General features: G+C 33.8%; 1 pseudogene; it reads right to left on the reverse strand.

Annotated features, from left to right (window-relative positions):
• Nucleotides 1–2,791: 2,791 nt before the first annotated feature.
• LOC107899502 (UDP-glycosyltransferase 73D1-like) lies at nt 2,792–4,555 on the reverse strand (annotated as a pseudogene).
• Between the last annotated feature and the right edge of the window lie 2,892 nt (nt 4,556–7,447).

A 7,447-nucleotide genomic window follows, 5' to 3' on the forward strand; every position in this document is an offset into this window, starting at 1 on the left:
TAGAACTTAATTATAAATCATTTGAGCCCTAATAACATATGTCCAATCGGTCTCTCCGCTAGCTAGTTGAAACTAGAAATGAATTGTGTGTTTGAATAGAAATGAACAACATGAATAGGAAAAGAGAAATAGGAAACATTCAGGAACGATTATGGTTTTTTTTAAATGGAAAAATGGAATCATTTGGAAATGAATGTAGGTTTGCAAAATGGAAATGATTCATTTGCAATTCTATATGGATTACTTAAAAATGATCGAAAGAATGAGTTTATGTTTCTGAGTTGTTTTAAAGCCTAGAAATGAAAATAAACAATTTGGGCACAATGAACATGTTGAGTTGTGAAATATTAAACATATTTTCTCGAATTTTACTAAGGTAAAATCGTCAAAATTTTACTGGAGGTAAAATAAGGATGAGAAATTTGTTTAATATAAAATATTAAAGTTTATTTTAGGAAATAGAAAATTGAATCGGGTTGGATCACATTACAGAGTACTAGATCAAAAGGCCAAGAAGTACTTGTAATTGGACCCGATGTGAGAGAGGCCCAAAACCCCTCATATAACATAGGGGGTGGCAACCCTAGTATGAATACTACAGTGTGCCATCCACCCCACTCCTACTCTAAGTAGGAAGTTACTTTTTTATTTGAAGTAGACTACTACAACTCAACAAGGGTTCTACCTTTTTTTTTTCTTTTAAGTAGATGGTACCGGTAGAGCATTATATATAACTTTAAGAGATTGCTACTCTGCCGAAAAATAAAAAGAATTTATTCTCAACTATCAAATATATTTTTCTAGAATAATAATTCGATCGGTTTCTATTAAGAAGAGAGAATTTTTGTTTTCACCCCAAATAAAATAGAGAAAACTTTATCTAGTTTTATGTTTCGATTCATCTGGTTTGAGCCCACACTCGAAGCAATTCATGGTACGAGAATAGCGAATGTGATCGTTTGGTTGAAAGTCGAGAACAACGAACGTTCGCTAAGCCAAAAACACAAGTATGAATTTGGTTGGGGTTTATTGCAATAAATATCACAAATCGAGTCAATTTTCAAAATTTTAATTTTCCGCCGAGAAAACCGTTTTCAAATCAGGATTTTTCCAACAATAATAACTGTCAAGTTTAAGGACTAAAATGGTCATGCCCCAATGTAATAATAACTGTCAAGTTTAAGGACTAACTTAGACATAGAAAAAATCCAAACCCTAATATAAGAATAGATTAATTCTTTCGGGATTTATTATTATTCTTTTCAATAATATTGTTTTCAAAGTTCGAACCTATATATTTTTTTGAAAATATGACATACCTTATCGCTTCACCTAACACTAAAAAAATCTAATTTTAGCATTTAAATAATATTCGAAGTTTGTGCAATGCAACTATCTATAGTTTACTTGAACTTCTTAATAATAATAATAATAATAATAGTATTAATAATAAATAAGCAAGAATGATTTGAATATCACTTGAACTTACATAGAAAACTTACATAGAAAAGAAGATTACTTGAACAACAATGAAGATTACTTGAACTTACATAGTCGTTGAATCAATTTGTTTAATTTTGATTCTTCAAATTATGGACCATTTAGATTACCTATTAATATAAGTTGTCTTCTTGCATCACGATTCAGTCACATGATGTAAATTAATATTACTTAAATGTTAGGTAACCAATGAGCCAATATTTACTTATACATTTTGCTTTTCATGAATAAACCATTGAGGACAAATATACAAAATATAATAACTTTAATTATGGAATTTTAGTAACCAATCTGTTCAAAAAAAATACAAGTATTAATAACGAACAACTACACTAAGAGCACTAGATCCCAACACCGTATCTGAAGATAGCCTAATCCTAACCTTTCGAATCAGCTCATTTGTTACCTCTAATTAATATAGATTTTTATTTGAATTTATCATTAAAATATTTAAAATGATTTTTTGGAATAACCACTTGTGTCCTTATCAATTTTTATAGTCTCATACTAATATGTTCAGGTGGGGAGTAATATTCAAACAAAGTCCTCTCACCAATAATGACTTTAGGATCTAAACTAGGTCTAAATTCCTTAAGAAAAAGTCCATTTATACTCCGTCCAACAACTTGTAGATCAAACTTCTATATAAAAAGGTCAATCACTATTTGGGGCCTAAACTTGGAAATAACTCCCACATTGGGTTCTAAACTTTTTTTGTCCAAATTAGTCCTTGTACTTGATAATTATTCCCACACTGGGGCTAGAGCTCTTTTTGTTCAAGTTAGCCCTTAAACTTGAGAATTGTTCCCACATTGAGGCCTGAACTTGACAATTGCTCCCAAATTGAGGCCTAAACTTGACAATTGCTCCCAAATTGAGGCCTAAACTTGGAAATATCAAGGACTAAAACAAAAAAAAAAAAGAGTTCAGACTTTAATGTGGGAACAATTGCCAAGTCAAGGGACTAACTTGGACAAAAAAAAATGTTCATGCCCCAATGTAATAATAACGGTCAAGTTTAAAGACTAACTTAAATATAAAAAAGTCCAAGCCCTAATATGAGAATAGATTAATTCTTTGAGGATTTTTTGTTATTCTTTTCAATAATGTTGTTTTCAAAATTCGAACCTAAATTTTTCTTTTTGAGAATATAATATATCTTATCACTTCACCCAACACTAGAAAAATCTAATTTAGTGTTTAAATAATATTTAAAATTTGTGCAACGCAACTATCTATAGTTTAATTGAACTTCTTAATAATAATAATAATAATAATAATAATAAGCAAGAATGATTTGAAGTTCACTTGAACTGACATAGACAAGAAGATTACTTGAACAATAATGAAGGTATTAAAATAGAAATTGTTTAGAGGTTACTCGCAATTATACATTCAAAGGCCTTCCGAGAGAAAAGAAAAGAGGAAATCCAACTTTTTGTAATGGTTTACGAACGTTTAAATTAAACCTGCAGATGGAGGGTGTTACGGAGACTTAGTGATTTCCTCCAATATGTCTCTCACTAAGAGTGACATGTTGCAGTAGGATGATCCACCGTTTTCCAGAGACTTCCTTGCAATTTCAGCAAGCTCTCGTGCTCGAACTCTTCTGTTTTCGCCTTCTTCACCTCCATCCATCAACATATCTATGGCTTTCTCAACTTGATGTTTCTTCACCAACACCCCCAGTTTCTCTTCTTCACCCCATCTAACGGAGACTTCAACCCCAACCCCAACTCCGATCTTCAGAATTTGGACGATGAGTTTTTCGTTAAAGAATTGTTCCGAGAATTGAGGCCATGTTATCATTGGCACCCCGGAGCATACAGATTCTATGGTTGAATTCCAACCACAGTGAGTTATGAACCCTCCTACTGCAGGGTGGGATAAAAAAAGAACTTGTGGAGCCCAACCCTTGATCAAAAGCCCCCTCCCTTTGATCCTCTCCTCATATTTCTGCTCTGAAAACCACTTCTCTAGCTCCTCAGCTCTTTCATCGCTTGTTTTGACTACCCAAATGAATGGTTGTTGTGATGCTTCTAGACCTAACCCCAGTTCTATCAGTTGTGCTGGAACTAGACGGCATAGGCTACCCAAGCAAGCGTAAATAACTGACCTTGGTTCCTTCGAGTCGAGCCATTTCATGCATTTTTGTTCCTTGATCGATGCTTTGTTTCCTCTTTCAAATTTGTCCAAGTTTATCCTGTTGCATAAAGAAACCGGTCCAATGGTCCAAACCTTTTTTTTTATAGCCTTCTGGTACTCTTCCACGCACCCTTGCTCTAGTTCATTGAAGCTGTTTATGACAACACCGAAAGCACTCATTTCGGCCTCTTGCATCTTGTTCCGAACATCGTCCAGGTCTGGCAGACTAACAAATGCTCCAGGAAGTTAAGCCCTTGTTATCTCCACCATTTGTGGCAATCCCGGCACCACGAACGGTTCCGTATCCGAAGCAACCGAAAGATGAGCCTTGTGAAGCTTCACATTGTGAGAGCACAGCAATGAAAAACAGCCCATCCCATGGAAAACAATCCTGGGAACGTTAAACCTTTCAGCAGTTTTGGAGGTCCAGGAAAGACACTTATCTGATATTATGCAGCTGGGAAGCGGCTTTTGTTGCTCCAGGAATCGTTCCAACGGTTCTTGCAACATTCCGAGTGCATTGTAGAACCTTTTCAATAGATCCCTGGAAGACAAAGTGTCAAGGTTCTCGTATCCCACAGGGAGTCCGACTTCCCGGCATGGAAATGGGATTTTCACTACTTGGATCTGAAGCTCTGATTGGGTAGCTCGTTGGATGACCGAGTCGAACCTGGACGCATTGTGGGGCGTAGTGATTAAGCTTACCATCACCCTTCGTTCTGCAAGAAGCTTGGCCAAGTCAATCATAGGAATCATATGACCTTGCGCCATGAGCGGGATCAACACGAAGTGTAGTTGCTCGGCCATTGAGACGAACAATTCCAACTTTGGCCAGTCGAGTTGGTCACCAAAATTTTGTTCTTAATATCACGTCTATACGTTTTTTTGAAGGTTTCTTACCAATTGCAGGTCTTATAAGGTGAGCTTGACTTTGAATAAGTCCAAATATATATTAGTTAAAGGGAATGTTAAATAATTAGTATGTATCATATCGTTTACTTCATTTTTTCCATCAATATATATCTATCTAAATAATATATATAATTGACTTGACTTGGATTTTGTGTTTGATTAAGTCATCTCATGCCCTATGTTTGGTGTTGAATTAGTCAACTTGTCGGCCTTTGTGGCTTTACCCCGGCAACCACGCTAATCATAGCTCTGATGATGGATTGGTTGGTCTTTAAGCTTCTATTTCCTCGTTTTATGTCAGATTTGATGTTGATACATTTTTTGTCGCTTTCTTCAATCAATTGCATCAAGAAGCTTTCGCGTTATTTCCTTCTTCTTCCTAAATATTTTTTTCATAAGATTGTCCTATGCTGAAATTAATCCCAAAATTCTTATTGATTAAGTAATTATATTAGATTTTAATTTACATTATGATGATCCAATAATATTTTTTAGAGTAAATGAATAATCAATGATTTTTTAAATTAGATCGGTAGTCGAACCAGTCAAGTCATTGGTTCATCAGTCAAGTCATTGATTCAACCATCAAGTCAACTATTTTTAATCGATTCAATCAGTTCATACCGATTTTCGATCTAATCAGTTCAAAATCATTTTCTGAACCAATTCGAATGACCGATCTAATTCAGTTCAAACAACATTGCGAATAATATAATACAACAAGAAATATCAAATTAACTATTATTATTTTTAACTCTAAAATTAATCTATTTTTTGTATAAAATTTTACAACCCTAAACTCTAGACTCTTTTAAAACTAAATCCTAATCTAACCCTTTTTATAGAATCATAAATATTAAAATTTTAAATTCAAATACAACATACCATAAATCATAAATACAATTGAACAAAAAACGTACTATTATTATTTGTTATTTTTGTTTATTTTTTACATTAATTTCATTTAATTAATCGACATTAATTAAAAATAGAATATTATCGAGGGAAATTGATCCCGAGCTAAAAAATGCATAATATTAATTAATTAATTTTTTAAAAATGAAGTCACATAATTTATTATTAAAAACACCTAAAAAGAGACTTTTTAAATATAACTGAAGTATCTTCCAAGAAATTTGATTCTAGTACTTAATGTATTAGAATGGGAAAGTGAATGTGCTCCTTACTTGTCTTTCTTCATGTCGACGGAGTCTTCAAAAGTTGTTAAATCTAAGGAGGCGTTTGGTTCAGTGTATTACCTAATACAATACAGGCCGAATACGCGCGTATTACATGACGCCTCTAATCCGACGTTTGGTTCGCTGTAATAGGCATTACGGGCGTAAACCAATCCCGACCTAATCCCCTTTTTCGCTGCTTTTGTAATCCCTTCCCAAATCCCTGTAATACCTATTACGTCCGCCTTTCGTCCCCTGCTCTCTATTTTACCCTCCCTCCCTACCCGACCCTCTCCTATTCTGTCCTCAAAATTTCTCCTTCCATCTCCCACCGTTTTTGTTTATTATTCTGTCCTCATCGTTTCTTCAGTCTCTGTCTCCTCCCATTTCCTCCCAACCCTATCTGCAACTCTCTACTGCTCTTCAGTATTTTCACAAAATTGGAAATACCTGATAGCTGAATCCATTGAAAAAAGAGTGAAGCGTTTTTCGGGTCATCACCTCTAATCCAAGATTGGGTGAGTTTTATTTCGGACCCAAATTAATCTGCCAATTCTTTGTTCGACAATCTTTTATAAAATTGTATTGCATTAGTATGAATCTTTACTCTTCAGTAGTTTCTGTTGAAATTGCTATTGGATTTTATTCATTGTTGCTTATTCACCTCTAATCCAAGATCGGGTGATTTTTATTTCGGACCCAAATAAATCTGGCAATTCTTTGTTCGACACTCTTTTATCAAATTGTTAAGATTTGTGCATTATTATGAATATTTTTTACTCTTCAGTAGTTTCTGTTGAAATTGTAAGATTATTGTGTATATGGATGCACTGGTGTTAAAGCTGATTTCATTGGGGTATTTGATGGTGATTTCATATAAATTTGGTGCGGTGTAATTTATAAATCCTGATTTTTTTGCTGACCAACATCAAAACGTTTAAAGCATATACTTCTAAAAATCATATTTCCATTTTCGCATGACAAATTTTGCATTCATGAAGCTTCTTTCTCTTTTCTTTTGCAGCCAAAGATCGCACATTATTTCAATTTTTTTGTTTTGTTAAAGTAACCAGTAATTCAGTAATTTCAGAGAGAGTAGATATCTTGTTCATAATTTGTCAAATTCACAAACACTCTGCAAGCAGATATGTGAAAACTGGTGAAGTCCATGAAAATCAAAGAGAAGCTTTTGTTGTATTTGTGAAAATTCTGTAGGAGTATTGCTTTGTTGTTTATTTGTTTATGATGCGTTGTTTTTTTTTTAATTTCTTGTATATCAGTAGCCTCTTGCATGCTAACCTTGTAGTTAGATTGTTCATTTGGTTTAAAAAGAAACTACGATCTTGCTAGAGTGACCCTGAAAAGAAAGAGATTTTCACTTTCAAGTATGCATTCTAATTGCAGTTTCCGTCCTTCATGTTTTATGAAGCTTTCTTTTACTTTTGCAATGATATGTTATTGTATTTATTCCATTGGTTGAACATATACTGCTTTTATAAATGAATAACTTTTAGTCAAGATATCTTAACCAAAAAAATTGCCTAGATTGTATCTGATATTTTCTGTGATCTGTTTGCGTTGTCTTTGTCTGTATGTCGGAGGGGTTAGGCAGGTTTGGTTGGAAGAAGAGGAAAAGAATACATCTGTTTTTAACAAATGAGTGCTTGTTTAATATTACTACTCTCTTTCCCCACACTTACGTACGGGTTACT

The sequence above is a fragment of the Gossypium hirsutum genome, chromosome D04 (genome assembly GCF_007990345.1).
Source record: "Gossypium hirsutum isolate 1008001.06 chromosome D04, Gossypium_hirsutum_v2.1, whole genome shotgun sequence".
Classification (NCBI taxonomy): Eukaryota; Viridiplantae; Streptophyta; class Magnoliopsida; order Malvales; family Malvaceae; genus Gossypium; species Gossypium hirsutum.